This window comes from Rutilus rutilus (genome assembly GCF_951802725.1).
Source record: "Rutilus rutilus genome assembly, chromosome: 8".
NCBI classification, from domain to species: Eukaryota; Metazoa; Chordata; class Actinopteri; order Cypriniformes; family Leuciscidae; genus Rutilus; species Rutilus rutilus.
This window is the reverse complement of record NC_140222.1, coordinates 14,563,692-14,585,081: the sequence shown is the minus strand read 5'-3', so window position 1 is coordinate 14,585,081 and position 21,390 is coordinate 14,563,692. Positions and strand designations below refer to the sequence as shown.

General features: G+C 38.1%; 2 protein-coding genes and 1 long non-coding RNA gene across 8 annotated transcripts in view; 1 reads left to right on the top strand and 2 right to left on the bottom strand.

Moving 5' to 3' along the window:
• The window catches only part of l1td1 (LINE1 type transposase domain containing 1), a 169,174-nt gene that overhangs the window by 38,023 nt on the left and 109,761 nt on the right, over positions 1 to 21,390 (top strand). The window lies entirely within an intron of this gene.
• Positions 1 to 21,390, bottom strand: part of LOC311295185 (galactose-specific lectin nattectin-like) — an 81,889-nt gene that overhangs the window by 24,327 nt on the left and 36,172 nt on the right. The gene's annotated exons all lie outside the window — the stretch shown is intronic.
• Positions 3,059 to 5,259, bottom strand: LOC311295197. Its single transcript, XR_014628236.1, has 3 exons — positions 5,194 to 5,259; positions 4,729 to 4,808; positions 3,059 to 4,042 (listed from the first exon to the last, which is right to left on the bottom strand). It is a non-coding gene; the product is annotated as an uncharacterized lncRNA (long non-coding RNA).

The following is a 21,390-nucleotide window of genomic DNA, read 5'->3' as shown; positions in this document are numbered from 1 at the left end:
ATATAAGTGATTAAGAAGGTTTTAACTACAAATTTATTGGGATTATTTTAATACTTGTATGTAACACTTGCCTTCTTTGTCAATTTTTCTACATTTCCTGCAGATCCAGAAGATCCAAAATCCAGCAACAATCATCAGAGATCCAGCAGAGATCAACACTATCAGAGACACTGAGACTGGAGGAACTGAAGGAGAGGAAAAGAGAGACATTAATGTAAGTGAATGTGTCATTGTGATCTATAACAAAATCAGAGATCAGGTCAGGAAATAAACATATATTAGTGCTGCTGTACCTGCACATGTGTGACAGAGTGTGTTGATGTCCAGATGTGTGGTCTGGTTGCTGATGGGATTGTTCAGCACACAGCTGTAGGTGTTTTTATCCTGATATTCCACCTCCAGAGGTAGAGAGAGACTGATGCTGAGATTACACACACTGATGCTGGACAATACACTGATTCCTTTGTACCAGGACAGAGTCGCATCACACACGTTTAACACTGAACACAGCAGTGAACAATTTGATGAAGAACATTGTGAAGAGTTACTGATGATGACAGGAACAGGCAGACGAGCTGAGAAAGATGAGATAAATAAACAGAAATATGGATGTGTTGATGATCAGTGATTGTGTCTGTCATCTCATATAACATAATTAAACATTTTAATATGTAAAAAGCTAATGAAACAGAAGCTGCAGGAGGAATTACATCTCGACTCACCATAGACAGAAACACTGAATGATTTTGATGTCTGTTTCACTCCACTTATCTCTAGTTTATAAACTCCAGTATGTTCAGTTGTGGTGTTTGTGATGGTCAGAGATCCAGTTTGATCGTCCAGCTTCAGTCTGCCTCTGAATCTCTCATCAGTAACATTATTACTGTCAAGATATGTTGAGATATAATATGTCCCATAAGTTCTAGTGGTTTCAACTATATCATACTTTCCAGCTCCATATTTCCACACTATGTCTTCGTCTTCATGTATTTTAGTAACATCAGTGTTCAGAGTGACAGAATCTCCCTCCATCACTGACACTGACTGTATTTCATTTGTTTCGGCAGCAAACACTCCTGATGAACATGAACAGGTTTTCAGATTAATGCTCATGTTGGTTTAGAAAGTCTGAGATCAGTTTGTAACCTTTAACAGCAGCAGAGACTACAAACTAAATGAAAAGTCACATAAATGAACAGACAGACATGAGAGAATCAATAATATGATCTTTAATGTGTTTTTAAATGATCTGCTGTAGAACAAAAAATATATAATGAAAATATATATATATATAATCATTTTTAATTGTTGTTTAATTGTAGTTGTTTATGATTACAGCAGAAGTATAAAATGTTTTAAATAAAAAAATATATATTTCATGGGAGGATTTGCATTTGTAATCATTGAAACTAAAATACCTGAAACATCAAGAGATTTCGATCACAGAAGATGAAAATAATCTAATTTGAACCGCCGCAGGAGTTTATTACTCTGAGATGTAAATAAACGTCACAAATATGTTCATAACTTACCGATCAGACGGCAGAAACACAAACAGAACAAAACAAACATGTGAAACATTTTCTGATGTAATAACACTAGCACAACTGATCTAAACAAACACAACAGAAGTAATGTGAGCAAGACCTCCCTCGACAGAGTCTGACCCTCCTAATGCACACACACACACACACACACACACACACACACACACACACAGTAAAGCTTCTTTGAAACAATCTATATTGTTAAAAGCGCTATATAAATGAAGGTGACTGGACTTGACACAGACACGAACGCACACACATATACACACAAACAAACAAACAAACAAACAAACAAACAAACAAACAAACAAACAAACAAACACATGCACTCTCTCACGCACAAACGATGAACATTATTTAAAAAAAATCCTTGCTGGTCCTCAAGTTCCCAGCATGCACTGCGGCAGGAATGAATGATGTAGTTACTGTGAGTGAATCTCATTAATGTTGTTTACTGTTACTCATTATGAGCAGCTCCTCGTCTTTCCTATTGAAACTGAGTTATTCCAACTTTAGTTTAATAATTGGTTTAATAGATTTAAAATGTTGCATTCAAATTGCACTCAATTACTTGCCTGACTGTGTTAAATATGTAAAAACAGAAGAATATTGTCTGAATATTGGATTAATTACTTTTCACGGTAAAATAGACTAACTCTAGTTGGTTGTTTAATTGTTGTTTATTTATTCAGTTTTTAATATATATATATATAAAGGGAAAAGGTGGAGAGTTAAAAGCGTGTCTGATCTCACAGTTTTAGTGAGGTCTGGAGTCAAACTGAAACTTGTTGCGGTCGGTTTTCTTCAGAAATGTGGTTTGATCTGCTGGTGGACAAACATCTTGTAGGTGAGAAAAGCTATTTTTTTGAAGAGCTTCTTCCTGTCACGCTTTTAATCACACAAACATGTTGAGCATGTTGAGAAACTGAGGAAGAAAAGCAATAAATACACAATGATCATATAACACTGCCATTCAATAGTTTAGCTTGTTAAAGTTATTATTTTTTGGTTTTAGAAATTGATACTTTTATATTACGCAAGTAGAAATACACACATTTTTACATTCTTGTACTCAGCTTCCACTGAGGTGTTTTATTACAGGTGAAAGTATGCCAACAGCTCCATATATATGTGCACTTTTTTATTATTATTATTATTGCTGCTGTTGTTTATGATTTAACTAAAGACATTTTCTAGAGGTTTATTTAGTAGAATCTCACGTTGTTGAATGACTTACCGCATGTTTGATTTGTCCTGCATGCAAAACCAAAGACGTTGATATTATTATAATAATCCCAGGATAGTCAAACTGTAAATGTATGTAAATCAATGCAATGTTTTTAATTAAAGTAATGGAATTAATTTCACAGTGGTGATCTTCATCAGGGGTTTAAGGTTTAGTGAAAATGTGCAATGGTCTCTTGGTTGTATGAATGCAGTGTATGAATCAGGATGTGGTTTATACAGTTTTTGAAGATCGTCCATGAGACTCGTGTATGTTTGTCTGAGAGTAGAAGTGTGAATCAGTGATGTTCTTCTGCTGTTTGTTTGTGTGTTACATTTACCCAGCAATACAAACCCAGCGAGTAATCAACTGTCATTTTAAAAGCATTTATTTAATAGGCATATGTACTTACATGATACTAGATGATGCTCTAGTATGTATACGGCTAGTAGTCTTACTATATTATCATCCATTGTGTATATCTCACCATTTTCACTTGCTGGACGATAAACAGGTGAAAAAGATCCCACAGACTTGCATTAAAGGAGGGACCTGAGCTATATAGAGACAGAAGATCACAGAGACTCGAGGTCGGCTCGTTTGACCGATTAATAAAAGAACCCTAGTATTATTGTTCCAGATGTGAAGTCTTATTTTGAACTCTAGAAGGCGCTCTATACAGCGGGACGCACACACAACCCCTGCTGTTAGACTTAACTAAACCATTATGTGGAGAAAATGCCTACTTCTAAATTCATAACTATATTTATAGTATTATAGCAGTGTCATTTTGGATGCCCTTAAATTAACTTTTTTTTTTTTTTGCTGCTGGCTGGAAGGTTTGAAATATCGTGATCACTCACGTGACATTTGCATGATACCATTACAACATTACATTTGTTTCCTAAAATGACTGAATTTATTCATTGGTTCCATTCTAGAATTGACAAAAAAAAGGATATGATCTTTATATAGGCTATATATAAAAAATAAAAAAAATAAACAAAAAGGTGTTAAGAAGCTGCATCCTATACTCTTGCAGGAAATAACTACTGAAAGTAATGCATATCAGTGTGGCTATATATGAGATCATGAATATATATGTTTATTCCCTTGAAAAGCAATCTTAATATTAATACCATAGACTCGTTTAATGAGTTTCCTATAGTGAAATGATCCCACAGCTGGATCTGGTCCTTTATATTGAAATATTAAATCATCTTCTCACGCTGACAGACACATACTCCACGTGACTCTCCTCTTCAGCGTTCTGTAAAACACATCACACCAAATATAATAAGATATTTTAATAAAAACAAATATTAGCATGAACTGCAAAGGCCTAACTGTGTTAAATCATAACAACACAAGCTGAATTTTGTAAATACCAAAATAATAGATTAATATTGTATTAATATTAGCCTGAAATGAAGAATTTCATGCATGAATTTGTGTCTGAATACAGTTTGAGTTTCTTTCTCCCTTTAAAAGTTAATGAGTTTATTTTTGTCCTTTCTTCTGTACAAGGTTAGTTGTATTTTATAAAAAAAAATCCTGCTGTCTGTGACACTTATATACTATTTTATTCATTTATTATATTAAAATATCTTGCAATCATTTTGTGTTAATTAATTGCTTTACAATGTATCACTTGCTAAGTAATATGTAATGTGATCAATCATAATATGAAAGTAACATAATCTGTTGAAACAGGAGCTACAATAAACTCCTTTAATTTAACTCTGTGTTTCATCAAAGCCACAAGACAATAAATCAACTATAGATGACTTTTACTTAAATATTTTATATAATAGTGTTAACAGTAAAATATCTTCTTTTGGAAATATCTGATGCGTGATGATGATTACAGAAACACAATCACACACTGATCTCCATCTGACTCACTGCTGAATGATACAAACACACACAACAGAAACTAATGATAAATGATCTTACCGATGTGTGTGTGTTTCTTTCATAGAACGATGGATGAAGTGACATAACAGCAGAAGTTTTCTCATCTTCACGAATCTGAACTGTTTGAACAACAGGAAGAGATTAAAAATACAAATCTAGATCTGTTTTTTTTTACAACATATGTGTTATTATTAGGCTGTCAAAGTTATTACACACAATTAATTAAATATATTTAATACCGAAATTCACACACAAAACATCATTATTACCAGAGTCACGTAAATACAGAATCAGTGTTTGTGTGTGAGACGAGTAAAGAGCTGCTCAGATCAATGCAACAACCAATAACCAACATTATTTAAGAACTAAATTACATTACCTACATAAATACATATTTAAATATTAAACTATAAAATGGGCTATCACTTGAAAAAAAATGTATTTGGAGTAGATTTTATTATTTATTATTATTTGTTAACACTGGTTAAAAGCAGTTATTCTTGCCTTCTCGATCAGTTTTTCTGTGTTTCCAGCAGATCCAGAAGATCCAAAATCCAGCAACAATCATCAGAGATCCAGCAGAGATCAACACTATCAGAGACACTGACACTGGAGGAACTGAAGGAGAGGAAAAGAGAGTCATTAATGTGAGTGAACGCATCAGTCTGATCTACAACAGAAGACAGAGATCAGGTCAGTAAACACACACATATATCATCAGTGCTGTGGTACCTGCACATGTGTGACAGAGTGTGTTGATGTCCAGATGTGTGGTCTGGTTGCTGATGGGATTGTTCAGCACACAGCTGTAGGTGTTTTTATCCTGATATTCCACCTCCAGAGGTAGAGAGAGACTGATGCTGAGATCACACACACTGATGCTGGACAATACACTGATTCCTGCGTACCAGGAGAGAGTCGCATCACACACATTCAACACTGATGAACACACCAATGAACATGATGATGAAGAACATTGTGAAGAGTTACGGATGATGACAGGAACAGGCAGACGAGCTGAGAAAGATGAGATTAATAAGCAGAAATATGGATAAATCTACAGTTATTTTTGGTTCATTGTGTTGATGAGCAGTGATTGTGTCTGTCATCTCATATAACATAATTAAACATTAAACATTTTAATATGTAAATAGCTAATGAAACAGAAGCACAAGAGGAATTACATCTCGACTCACCATAGACAGAAACACTGAATGATTTTGATGTCAGGTTAGCTGTAGTTATCAGTAGTTGATAAACTCCAGTATGTTCAGTTGTGGTGTTTGTGATGGTCAGAGATCCAGTTTGATCGTCCAGCTTCAGTCTGTCTCTGAATCTCCCATCAAGACCATCATATGTTAAGATCCCATAAGTTCTACTGGTTTCAGCTATAACATACTTTTCAGCTCCATATTTCCACAGTATGTATTCTTCATGTATTTTAGTAACATCAGTGTTCAGCGTGACAGAATCTCCCTCCATCACTGACACTGACTGTATTTCATTTGTTTCGGCAGCAAACACTCCTGATGAACATGAACAGGTTTTCAGATTAATGCTCATGTTGGTTTAGAAAGTCTGAGATCAGTTTGTAACTTTTAATGATGTTTTATTAACAAGGTTTGGGAGGAGCACGTTCAGATAATTAACACAGGTGGAGAGCACTCAGCAATCAATGGTAAGAGGTGTATATATACTCAGCAGTCTCACCTCATTCCATTGACAGTTTTTGCAGCATCCCTCCACCACCCCTTCTCCACGCTTCTAGTCCTAAACACTTACATACGGGGGGAGTACTCTGGGTTCGGGCCGAACTCCGAGCTCGGAGCCCTCCCTCCGGACAGCACGCCAAATACGCATTAAACTTACCCCTTCAAATTATATGTAAGTGTGAACTCGTGAAACTGCAGCAAACTAGAAACTAGACTACAAACTAAAGACAAGGCAAGTTTGTTTAAATAGATTACTATGACAATTCAAAGTGCTTTACACAGAAAGGAATTAAAATAATCACAAAATAAAAGCAAAGAAAATGTACAGTTATAAACAGTTATAAAAGGAATTAAAAGAGTAAAAAGATGATACATAGATAAACTTCTCATCTGGCAAAACACTGGTGTATCATATTTTGTACAGCTGCTTGTTTTACTGTGAGATTTCCCCATGGTGATTACACTGCGCGTAAGAAATCTATTTTACGTCTCCAATAGACACGATTTTTCCCTAAAATCGGACAGGACGAGCTCTAGGACTGACCTCGGGTTCACTGCCCCATCAGTCGCACCCCAAAGATTTGTTCGGAAGCTCTAGGAATGGAAGTGTGTGGAATGGAAGTGAACAGACAGATGCTTGAGAGTCAAAAATTTTATCTTTTAATGTGTTTTAAAATGATCTGCTGTAGAATCAAATAAAAATTATATGATACATTTAATTACAGCTTGAAAGTACAAGTTTAAATATGCTGGATATATTCAATACATTTTAAATTACTGAATTTCCATGACTTTTTTTTTTTTTTTTGACATTTCTTGGGATGATTTGCATTTGTATCTTAGACAACAAGATCAAAGCAGATGAAAATAATCTGTCAAAATAATTCGAACCGCCACAGGAGTTTATTACTCTGAGATGTGACTAAATGACAGAAATGATAACTTACCGATCAGACGGCAGAAACACAAACAGAACAAAACAAACATGTGAAACATTTTCTGATGTAATAACACTAGCACAACTGATCTAAACAAACATAACAGAAGTAATGTGAGCAAGACCTCCCTCGACAGAGTCTGACCCTCCTAATGCACACACACACACACACACACACACACACACTCACACACACATATACAAGTTTGTCTTTTCTCAGACAAACTCTCTCTCTCTCTCTCTCTCTCTCTCTCTCTCTCTCTCTCTCTCTCTCTCTCACACACACACACACACACGGACACAGGCACGCACACACACACACACACACACACACACACACACACACACACACACACACACACACACACACACACACACACACACACACACACACACACACACACACACACACACTTTAAACTATGTTCCTATGCCCAATTTACATTTACAGAAGATTAAAACAGATTTTAAAAATCCTTGCTGCTAGTCGAGTTCCCAGCATGCACTGCGGCAGGAATGAATGATGTAGTTACTGTGAGTGAATCTCATTAATGTTATTTACTGTAACTCATTATGAGCAGCTCCTCGTCTTTCTAAAGTCTATTGAAACTGAGTTATTCCAACTTTAGTTTAATAATTGGTTTTATAGATTTACAATGTTGCATTCAAATTGCATAGGCTACAAGTAGTTGCCTTACTGTGTTAAATATGTAAAAACAGAAGAATACTGTCTGAATATTGGATTAATAACTTTTCATCGTAAAATAAAGCTTAATTAGTTATTTTAAAATGGTAGTTTATTTATTCAGTTCTCAATTTGAGTATATATGGAAAAAGTACAGAGTTAAAAGATCTTATCTCACAGTTTTACTGACGTTCATCTTCTGAGTCAAACTGAAACTGCTGCGGTCGCTTTTCTTCAGAAATGTGGTTTGATCTGTTTATGGACAAACATCTTAGGTGAGAAAATGGCCGTTCAGAGTTTGTGTGTTTAGTTTGTAGGTGAAGAGCTTCTTCCTGTCATGCTTTTAATCACACAAACATGTTGAGCATGTTGAGAAACTGTAATAGATACACAATGATCATATAACACTGCATTCAATAGTTTAGCTTGTTAAAGTTAATTTTTTTTTTTTTTTATAAATTGATACTTTTATATTACATTAGTAAAAAATAACTTGTACTCAGTTTCCACTGAGGTGTTTTATTACAGGTGAAAATATGTCAACAGCTCCACTTATACGGTTATTTTACAATTTTTTTTTTCAGATTTTATTGTAAAATATTTGAATACTGTTTCTGGATAATGAAAGCTAATGGAAAACTCTCAGGTCTAGTAAATAAGTGAACATGTGAAATTTACACTCACTGTTAAAAAAAGACACTTTTGTTCTATTGACTTAATTGCTGTTTATGTTATAACTAAAGTATGTTTTTTTTATCCAATCATCACGTCATTCCAGCCGGCTGTCAACAGTCAGTACTCAACATGTCTACCCAATCAGCAAAGTGAGTGGAGGCCTATAGGCTATATATACGCAGTCAGCTCACATATGTTTGTTCCTCAACAGTTTTCAGCATCCGTCCACCACCCTGTCTCCGAGTCCTCACACTCGACTGGTTACTTTCCTAACCAGGAATACGGGGGAGTTGGCTACTCTGGGTTCGGGCCAAAATCCAGATCTCGGAGCCCTCTCCTCGGACAGCACCCCAAATACGTTTACTACTTTACTCTATCTGATTATTTGTAAGTTTGGACTCGTGAAAAACATTTTCTAGAGGTTTATTTATTAGTGGTGGTGAGATGAACCCTCATGAAGCATTGAAGCTTTTCAGTCAAGTGGTTCACAAAAGGGTTCATTTCTCGAGGCTTCATTTGCTCACAATCCCACCTGGTGGTCAAAGAGTGTAAAACAAGCAGATACATTACAGATGACCTGATGATCTGTGATACACTGTATTTTGCGCAAGTTGAGACTTAGAAATAACGGTAAAAAAAAAAAAACTAATCTATTTAAATGATTATAATGATTGTATAATATACAATCATTATATACCCCCAGAAACTACATAACTGTGTAATAAATGTATTGCCTTGACATAATTGGGCCTATCAAATGTGTGTAAATCAATACTTTGGTCATAATAGGCAGGAGGGGCAATATTTATTATTTAAAACTGGAAAGTGGTTGGGTTTAAACCATTGGTTTATATATCTGTCAAAATGTTGCTTATATGAAGTCATTTGACATGACTTCAAGATCCTGGGATTTCTCGACACATGCTCTAAAGCCTCGGCACAGAACGTAACATCACTATTATTTAGTAGAATCCCACGGGTGTGAGTGACTGCAGGTTTGATTTGTCCTGCATGCAAACCCCACATTATTTCATTAAACTAATTATTGGATAGTCAAACTGTAAATATGAAAATAAATGAAATATTTTTTATTAAAAAATGAAATAAATTTTCCATTCTTTTGAAGTGGTGATATTCATAAGGAGTTAAAATGTGCAATGATCTCTTGGTTGTATGAATGCACATATGCAGTGTATGAATCAGGATGTGGTTTGTTTCTGTGTGATGTTCTTTGAGTTGTTGAAGATTGTCTATGAGACTTCATGTATGTTTGTCTGATGAGTGAAAGTGTAAAGTTTTCCTTCCTGCTCTGAAGTCTCCCTCCACCCTGAAAGTGTGTGTTGCACATCATGATGCAGTGGATTCTGTGAGCAAAGCACGACCTGTCTGCTTCAGTCTGTCTCTGAATCTCTCATCAGGACCATCAAGTGTGAAGAATCCATCATTTGTGGTTTCAGCTATAACATACTTTTCAGTCTTCAAGTATACTCAGTAGCGGAGATAGCGTGGGTGCTTGTGTGCGGCCGCCCCAGCGTTGAGATGTTGAGATAATCCAACTCTTGTTATGAAACGTAACAGTCACTTAGGATGGATCGTTAAGATCGTTAAGAAAACAAAATGATAAGAAAAAATTGTCTTTAAAAATGTATATTTTAGTTCACTCAGTTAGAATGTTATAAATCAGTTGTTTTTCTCAAAGTTTTCATCCCAGTTAAGTTTTCATGTAGCACCTGTAGCTCACCTATGGAGTTGTAAACAAACTTTGTGTTCAGTATAGTGCCATGTCAATTATGTAATGTGGCACTGACTGAGCGCACTTTGCCTGTTCAGCACCATCGCTGTCAATCAGACGTAGCTGTCCATGGTGCTGAAACATTTTTACTTGACTGGCAAACTGTTTTCTTTGTTCGTCAATACAAACTTGTCCAAAAATGTGGCTTTTCTTTGTGTTTTATTTAACATATACCGGTAAGCTTACTTGGCTCAACAAATGACACATTATTACATATGCATTCATCAGATACTTTGTTTTTTTTTAATGGTTTTAATTTTAAAATGACTTGGTAGCAGTCATACCCCATGATGAAGCTCCACCCCCACTGTACTGAGAGTCTAGCTCCGCCTCTGCGTATACTTCATACTTTTTAAGACTTCTTGAAGTAAAATATTTTTGTCTTAGAAATTGATACTTTTAGGTCACGTTAGTATATTTTACCTTTTTTTTTTTTTTTTTTTTTACATTCTCAGACTGGATCTCTGGCCATCACAAACACCAGAAAGTTTCTGGTGTTTGTGATGGCCAGAGATCCAGTCTGAGAATGTTTTTCTCTCTTTTTTTTTTTTTACATTCTCAGACTGGATGGCCAGAGATCCAGTCTGAGATCCAGTAACGTGCGGTGAAATCTTGTCATGGGTAGGCTGTGACCTATCAATGTGGCATATATGTTTATATATTCATTCAGTTAATGTAGCAACCCAAGTTCATATCAGGCATCATCACATCGCTGCCTGCATTCAGCAAAGTCAGTCATAATGTGAGGCTAATGCACAATCAAATCTAATAATCAAATTAATGGACACATCTATCTTATGACTTATACAACAAACAAATGTTTTGTGCGGGACACAGTAACGTTAAGAGAGGGAGGCGGCGCGGTGTCAGCGAACCGACAAGCAGCCTAGTCACTATTGTAGTTTGTATTAATGCCATGGTTAAAAAAAAATGTAAAGGTTAAATAATAATTCACTTAGACTTTATAAGAAGCAATTGCGACTTTATTTCACACAATTCTGACTTTATATCTTACAATTCTGACTTTATAACATGCAATTGCGACTTTATTTCACGCAATTCTGACTTTATATCTCGCAATTCTGACTTTATAACACGCAATTGCGACTTTATTTCACGCAATTCTGAGAAATAATGACAGAATTGCGAGATGTAAACTCGCAATTGTGAGATAAAAAGTCGCAATTATCTTTTAAAATGTTTTATTCTGTGGCGGAAACAAGCTTCCATACCTCCTGGCCTCTTCCTCCCATCCATCCTCCCTGACTCGTTATGGTAGGGAGCAGCCCAGCTATCGGTAGGCGCCGGCGGTGCCGCGGTAGCCTACTCTTGAGAAAACGTTTTGGAAAAGACGGGCTATGGACCCAACCAACTCTATAGGAGGGGAGGGGAGAACTCCCTCACATGGTACAACCCATGCAGAGGCTGCGCGCTGCGGTGTCAGAATGCGGAACGTCCGAACGTGTGTAGCCTAATGTAACTAACGTGACAAATGTGAAAAAAGAAAATCCTCGACCGGCCCAAAAGTGAAGCGGCCCACCGGGAATTCTCCCGATTACCCACCCCGGGCCTGTTGACAGCCAACGCTAGGCGCCGCTAGATCGGGAAGCGCGGATTGAGTGAGAGCGAGTGGATCACGTGACATGAAGCAAGCTCGGTCTCTGCCTCAATGTTGATAATTCAAGACAGCATGAGAACTGACTGCGCATGCGCAAACCTACGTAAACTACGTTCTATGGACCAAAGAGGCACTGCTAACCTCTGCCTCAATGGCCATGGCCTTGCATTTTCTGCATGAAACAATGGTTTTAGGAGCAAACAATGGCAAAATGAGTATATTATATGTGTATTCCTGAGAATTTTTGTTACAAAAATTTATATTTGGAATAAAATAAATGCAATTAATAATGTGGTGAATTAATAAAGTTCTTGGAATTAATAAATGTAATGTCAGCATTTCCTTTGGTGAGGCACTGCCTACCCTGCCTACCCTGACCGCACGTCCCTGCCAGAAACACAGACTCTGTACTCTATAAACTACAGATGAACAGCAGAATTATAAAGAGCTTCAGTATTTCTGTCATTAGTAAGTGTAATTTAGTCTGTTAAAATATGTTCATTATGTCCTCAGTTGTATATTAGGAATCTAATGCAGTACTGTTCTGTATTGTGCATAAGCCACAGGGGGGCACTAAAGTGCAGGCTAAAGAGGACGCGTTTGTATTATTGATTGTTTGTCCCAAATGTTCTACCGTATTAAGGCTGTCTGACCGTGAGACTGATGTGTCTGCAGCTCGTGAAATAAATATGCCGAAAACGGCTAAAGATGGCTCATCTCTATCGTCCTCTCTTTTCCTCCGAATGCAACGTCAGCTGCAATAATATAGTCACATAACTCAACAGGTTATGGGCCCAGGAAGTCGTTCGGAAGATAAGTTCGTTGTTTTCCACCGTTTAGAAAGTCGCAACGGACCGCGTGCTAACGGACTAACTTACTGGAAAAAGAAAAAGTGTAAGCTAACATGGCGGAACAACGAAGGAGGTTGCCTCGACTGACGTTCGACGGAGATGAGACTAAGTATGAGCTTTGGGAGACCAAAATGTTGGGACATTTTCATTTATCAGGGCTAAAGGACACGGTGCTGAGAGAACCGGTGTCAGAAGCCGAGATAGCTGCAGATGAAAAGAAAAACGCGGACGCGTATGCAGAGTTGATTTTGCTTCTAGATGACAAAAGTCTATCATTAGTTATGAGAGATGCGCCCAACAATGGAAGAAAAGCTTTGGAAATATTGAGAGAGTATTATGCAGGGAGGGGAAAGCCCCGTATAATCAACTTGTACACCACGTTGACATCGCTTCAGAAGGCAAATGATGAAAGTGTAATGGACTATATCATCAGGGCCGAAACCGCCATCACAGCACTACGGAACGCGGGTGAAACGTTAGGAGACGGACTATTAGTTGCTATGGTCTTAAAGGGATTGCCTGAGAGTTTTAAGCCATTCGCGATACATGTGGCACATGCAGACGATAAAATCACGTTTGCAGAATTCAAGACTAAACTACGTAGTTTTGAAGAGACAGAAAAGATAAAAGCAGCTGAATCAAGCGACAGTGTAATGAAGACTCAAGGGAAAACCGGACGGCGACCCGCCAAGACGACCGCACGTGGCTGGATAAAAGACGACGCAGAGCTGGTGTGTTTCAAGTGTGGCACCAAAGGCCACCGAGCAAAAGGATGTCGACAGAAAACCTGGTGCAGTCTCTGTAGAAGTGACACACACAAAGACGCCACGTGTAGGCGTAAGGACAAGGACAGTAAGAGCAAAAAGGATGGTGCGAGTAAAGCCTCAGAAGACGCCGAGGACTACGTGTTCAAGATGAGAGACGGAGGGGCTGGTACCCAGCGGCAGCCGCCATACAGCATCCAGGAGAGGGGCCTGATGGTGGACACGGGGGCTACCTCTCATATCATCACGGACATAACCATGTTCAAGAGCTTCGACTGTGCGTTCAGGCCAGAAACGCACAGTGTCGAGCTGGCAGACGGCACCCGGTGCAGCGGGATCGCTCAGCGGAGGGGAAATGCTGAGGTTTCCCTCATCGACAGCAGAGGACAGCGACACAAGGCAGTGCTGAAAGACGCTTTGTTCGTACCGTCCTACCCCCAAAGCATCTTCTCAGTGAAGGCAGCGACCACCAGTGGGGCTACGGTTGTCTTTAAAGAAGATAAAGACTCCCTGATAGCCAGAGACGGTACCAGGTTTAACATTCACGTATACGGCAGGTTGTATTTTTTGCACACTGAAGCTGAGTCCAATGATAAGTGTAACGCATGTCACGACATACAGACATGGCACGAGATATTGGGCCACTGTAACTATGACGATGTTCTTAAGTTGCAGAACGTCGTTGAAGGTATGCAGATCAAGGGGGTAGCAGGCAGACCCGAACAAGGGTGTGAGGTGTGTATACAGGGAAAATTTGCCCAAACCAGAAATAGGGACCCTGATACCAGAGCAAAGGCTCCCTTACAGATGGTACACACAGACCTCGCAGGTCCAGTAGCCACTGAGTCAATAGATGGTTACAAATATGTGCAGTCATTCACTGATGATTACTCAAGCACAGTATTTGTATATTTTCTAAAGAAGAAAAGTGACACTGTACAGGCTACGGAAAAGTTCCTAGCAGATGTATCCCCTTACGGGAAAGTGAAGTGCATCAGCGCTGTTGATTTTCAAGCGCTGTTGAGGAAAAACAATATCAGACATGAAACGTCAGCTCCGTATTCCCCGCACCAAAACGGAACTGCAGAGAGAGGTTGGCGTACTCTTTTTGAGATGGGTAGATGTATGTTAGTTGAAAGTGTACTACCAAAGCAGCTATGGCCCTACGCAGTACAAACAGCAGCAATGGTACGCAACAGGTGCTTCAACAGGCGTACAGGGCAGACTCCTTATGAGTCGTTGACAGACAAGAAGCCTAATGTATCTAAGATGCAAAAGTTTGGATCTGTATGCTATACTTACAAACAGGAAAAGGGAAAACTTGACTCCAGATGTGAGATGGGGCGTTTTGTAGGTTACGATAAGAACAGCCCGGCTTATTTGGTGTATTACACAGATACAAACAAAGTTCAAAAACACAGGCTAGTGAAGTTTGTGAGCAAGGCAGTTGTGGAAAAACAAACACAGACGGGTGAGCCAGATCCAAGCGACGACTATGACAATGTGAGACCCCTGACTTGCGAAACCACACAGAGTAGGAGTACAGAAAATGCTCCTGAGCCAAGTGTACGGAGCAGAAGTGTTCATAGTGATAGTCCAGGGACAGAAACAAGGTCTAGTGACCATAATCAAGCACAACAGAGTGTGACAAGTGGTGAACCCGAGAGTAGGAGGTATCCGGCTAGAGAAAGAAGAACACCGAGTTACTTAGACGATTTTGTAACTGAAGACAGTGATAGTGACGGGGTTCATATCACGGTAGACTATTGCTGCAGAGCCGTGTGTGGCATTCCACAGACTTATGAGGGAGCAATGGGGTCAGCTAACTCAAAAGAATGGGTAAAAGCCATGGATGAGGAAATCCAGTCCCTGAACGAGAACAAAACCTTTACCCCGACAACACTACCAATTGGCAAGAAAACAGTGGGGGGTAGATGGGTTTACTCCATCAAGACTGATATAGACGGAAAAGACAAATATAAAGCAAGGTTTGTTGCTAAGGGTTACAGCCAGAGAATGGGAGTAGATTATGGGGAGACGTTTTCACCCACTGCAGACTTGACGAGTGTTAGGGTTGTGCTACAGAAAGCAGCACAGGAGAATTTACTCCTACACCAAATGGACGTGAAAACAGCGTATTTGCACGCTCCCATAGACTATGAGATCTACATCAATCCACCAGAAGGCTATCAAGAGAAAGAGGGTATAGTTTATAAGCTAGAGAAATCGCTTTATGGTTTAAAACAATCCGGGAGAAATTGGAATAGGGTTTTGCACGATTGCCTAACTGAGGATGGTTTTAAACAAAACCCAGCCGACCACTGTGTTTATGCCAAAGAGTCAAAAGAAGGGAAGGTGATCACCATCATATGGGTCGATGATTTGATCATTGCAGCGAGTGATAAAGAGAGACTGAAAAATGTGAAAGAGATGCTTGCAGAAAAGTTTAAAATGAAAGATCTGGGCCCACTTAAACATTTTCTGGGTATCCATTTTAGTCAGTCAGATGGGTGTGTAAAGATGTCACAGGAAAAGTACACTAACAAGATACTACAGCGTTTTAATATGCAAGACTGTAGAACTAGAGAAACACCCTGTGAGCAAAAGCTAGAATATACTGAGGATGCAGTAAAGATGGAAGATGTCAGGATGTACAGAGAGGCTGTGGGAAGTCTTATTTATCTGACTGTTTGCACCAGACCAGATTTAAGTTTTGTTGTGAGCAGGTTGTCACAATTCTTTGCTGAGCCTACAGAGGAACAGTGGGTCACTGTGAAGCATGTGCTTCGGTATCTCAAAGGCACAGCAGAGAAAGGGTTAAGTTTTAGGAGAAATGACAGTGAGAAACTAGGTATACAGGCCTACAGTGATGCCGACTGGGCAGCTGATACCAGTGACAGACGCAGTACCACAGGATACTGTGTGAGCCTAAGTCAGAACAGTTCTCTGATCTCGTGGAAGACTAGAAAGCAGCCTACTATTGCACTATCCACATGCGAGGCGGAATATATGGCACTGGCATCAACCATACAAGAGTGTCTATACCTAGAACAGTTACTGGGAGGTATAGATAACTATAAGTACACACAAACTATAGTACATGAGGACAATCAGGGAACAATCGCTCTCGCCAAAAACCCTGTAAACAGACGAAGATGCAAACATATTGACATAAAGTATCACTTTATCAGGTCTACTGTGAATGAGGGAAGAGTGACTTTGATGTATTGTTCTACTGATAACATGATTGCTGATATAATGACCAAACCTGCAAATAAGTTGAAACTGAAGAAGTTTGCAGGTACTCTTTTTGGAGATTGATATGTGTATGACAGGAGTTCACATTGTGTTTTTTTTTTGTTTTTTGTTTTGTTTTTAAGAATATAGCAATCTGAGTACAAGTGGGGGTGTTAAAATATGTTCATTATGTCCTCAGTTGTATATTAGGAATCTAATGCAGTACTGTTCTGTATTGTGCATAAGCCACAGGGGGGCACTAAAGTGCAGGCTAAAGAGGACGCGTTTGTATTATTGTTTGTTTGTCCCAAATGTTCTACCGTATTAAGGCTGTCTGACCGTGAGACTGATGTGTCTGCAGCTCGTGAAATAAATATGCCGAAAACGGCTAAAGATGGCTCATCTCTATCGTCCTCTCTTTTCCTCCGAATGCAACGTCAGCTGCAATAATATAGTCACATAACTCAACATAGTCATTCACCGCATTTTTCTTTAAAGGAACACGTGACTTTTTGGGACTTTTTCACGTATCCCCCAGAGTTAGATAAGTCCATACATACCCTTCTCATCTCCGTGCGTGCCGTAACTCTGTCTGACGCACCCACCGCTAGCCTAGCTTAGCACAAAGACTGGAGGTAAACGGCTCCAGCTAGCATACTGCTCCCAATAAGTGACAAAATAACACCAACATTTTCCTATTTACATGTTGTGATGTGTATAGTCACAGCGTGTGCAAATAACATGGTCACATGAGACACATCCATCTTCTAACCGTATACACACTGATTAAAATGGGGCTAATTTGTACAAATTCGTACGACCTCACTTGTACGGATTCGTACAATTTGTCTTAACCCACGTGATGGTTAGGTTTAGGGGCGGGGTCAGGGGTAGGTCATTCGTACAAATTCATACGAATTGGGCAACTCGTAAAATATGTACAATTTAGCAATAATCTTACTTATTCATATGTGTGAGGTTTTATGAATTTGTACGAATTAGCCACTGCGTAAAATTTGTACGAATTGCCGTGAGATCGGGTTGGTTCATCCTATGAATATTCTTTAAAGGCACGCACAGCTTACCATTTATACCGTATATCTAATGGGCAGAGCGTTTGATAAAAATCTTCCACAAATACCCCACACCTGTTCTGACCTTCTCTCCATACACCCATCAACACCTCCAGCACCCCAACCAAGATCTTCAACAGAACACTGGAGCTGTGCAAAATCCCTTCCTGCTTCAAATGCTTCATCACCAACCCCATCCCAAAGAAACCCAAAATCACAGGACTGAATGACCACAGACCTGTTGTCTTAACGTCTGTGGTCATGAAGTCATTAAGACTGGTGCTGGCCCACCTGAAGGACATCACTGGACCCTAAATAAATAAAATAAAATAAATACATTTTTATTATTATTTTATTTTATTATTTATCAAATAAATAAACATTCTCTGAATGGTGAATTCCTAGTTTTGACACTAGATGGTGGTCTAACACAGTCTCCATACTGCTTGTAGTACACACTTTATGTATTAATGAAATATCAGGTAATTTATCCTCCTGATGTTTCCTGGAGCGCAGAATGTGCGAGACTTCCTATTTATTAACAGCTATAGAGAAATAACGAGAAGAATATTTCAAAGTTCAGTGAACTTTAAACTGTTTGCTACAAACCAGCATATTTATAATTACTAAGACAAACCATTAAAATAATATGGTAGGATATGTAATATGGTAATATGGTAAGGAGGCATATGACACTGGAAGCCAGACACATTAAAAGTACAAATGGCCGTGCCTGCTCTTATCTGAAATATAAGGTGATAATAAGGGCACATTGAGTGGGATGTTGTTCTTACAAATAATAATAATAATAAAGATCATAGGAAACAGCAACAGTTATTATAGTGAAATTGAATAGATTAAGACATGAGTGACTTAAAAAATACATGACAATTTATTTATAATTTCTTTTACACTCTTTGAAGATCTCAAATTATAATTTTATAATAGGAACAATAACTGTACTATTTTGAGACTGAAGTTTGTTCATCTTCTCATCTTTTATAAAGACTGAAGTTTGTTCATCTTCTCATTGTGACTGGTGCATAATCCACATGATCCTCCTCTTCAACTTTCTGTAAAAACACAACACAAGAAATATAGTTTTATAAAGTTACTGTATATAGTTTTTCTAATAACATTTATCAGCACTGCATGCAAACTTAAACATCTTGAGGAAATGACATCAAACATCATCTTCTATATCAATGGTTCTCAACCGGTTTTGCTAACATGTTAATCTGATACAAGAACTGAAATTTATTAGGTTCAACAAAACATCATTTGTTTAAATTGGCTTGTTCTAGTCTTGTTGTGCAAACCATTAATTGTTTAAATGTTTTCCTCAATGTAATTACAATCCTTTATAGATGAAGTTTAGAGGTCCTGCAGTCTTTCAGTGTTTCTCAGTTGCTTTAAAAATTTATTACATTTCAAATTAAAAATTACTTGCTAACAATGTAATCTGAAATAAAAATAACATAAGTCTTTCTTGCATTGATAATCTAATGGCTTTTATTAAACATCTGATTTGGTGCTGCTGTATTTGATGGATCATTATACAGTCAAAAACACAATTGCATCTGACTCACTGCTGAAATAATACAGAGAAACACAACATAACTTAAAGGGACACTCCACCCATTTGCATTAAGCTTTGCATTGTTAGAAACCCAGTCATACTATTGAATGGTCGTGCAACACTCTCTCATTTTCCCCTGAGACGGGAGAAATCCGTTATTTACCTTTTACACTTCCTCCTACAATGACGCAAAAATCGTCATTTTGCGTCATTGTAGGAGGAAGTGTAAGAGGGGGGGATTTCTGTTGAGACTACAAGCACTAGTTCCTCATCTTTCCCAGGGGGCGGGACCCGCTCACGCTACAGACCTATTACAGATCAGTGGGTGGGACTTTACTCTCTGAAACTGAAAGCAATATCCTCCATCTTGTTTGAAGCTAAGCTAACAGGCGCTGTGGAGACAGATGTAAAGTTATGACAATAGCGGAGGAGAGTGCTCAATATGATATAGAAGAAGAGGATTTCGGAAGTCTGATGCTTGAATCAGGTGTTTGTGGCTACCTTTACAAGCCGCATTATAGCGAAGATCCGCCGAGGCAGAAGACCTGCCTGCCGCGGACGAGGAGCCCGGACTGGCTCGGGTTAGGGCGGACTGGTGGCGCCGGTGATCTCACTATGCAACTACGAACTGCTACAAACACAGAGATAGAGTCCGTCTGTGGCATCCTGAAGTTATTTTTTGTCTTTTCTCGGTCACAAAGGCACCAAATTCAAAATTTCTTTTACATTTTGACTACATATATGACCCACTTTAAATAAAAAAACAATGTTCAAATGGGTGAAATGCCCCTTTAATAATACATTGTCTTACCGTTTTCTGTGCGTTTCTTTTGTAGAACGCTGGTTCTGCGTAAGTGATCTCGTCTTCACGAGTCTCGACTGTTTCAACAATAATAGATGCATTAAAACAACAAAACTCAATACTAATTAGATCTGATTCTTTAACATACTGTATGTATTATTATTACGACCGTCAAAGTTAAAACATAAATGCACAGATTTTATTAAACGTTTAACACAGACCTTTAAAAAAAAAAAAGACATTAACAAATTTCATTCGACTAAATTAAAATTTGAACTTTTGAAATTTGAATTTGAAATTAGTAAATAAAGTTAGAGAGACATTTTTTACACATAATTTATAAATCAAACCCAGGCAGGACATTTAAGTCAAATGCATTCTTTGTTTGGTGAAATTGATGCTCAACAAGTTGAACAAAAGTAATCAATAACATATTTTAACTTTAGCACCAGCTGCATCTTTACACGTCACCTTCATTTATATAGCGCTTTCAACAATATAGATTGTTTCAAAGCAGCTTTACAGTGACAATAGGAAATTATGTAACATTTACAGGGAATAATTATGGAACATGTAAAATTATGTTCATAAGAAAGCTTTTGTATTTTTAATCTTTTGGTGCAATTTGAGAAAAGAAGGATCTGTTTTTTTTTTTGTCTTTTTTAAACACAAACTTGTTTTGGTTTCTTTTCATATAAATAATCTCAAGGGTTTTAACTACAAAATAATGACAAATATTATTTTTAAATTATATTTCGGGCTATCAGTTGACTAAATATTTAGAGTATATTTTAGGGTGTAAAGTTTTGTTTAAAAGCAGTAAATAACACTTGCCTTCCATGTCAATTGTTCTACATTTCCTGCAGATCCAGAAGATCCCAAATCCAGCAACAATCATCAGAGATCCAGCAGAGATCAACACTATCAGAGACACTGAGACTGGAGGAACTGAAGGAGAGAGAGTGTCTGGTGCTGT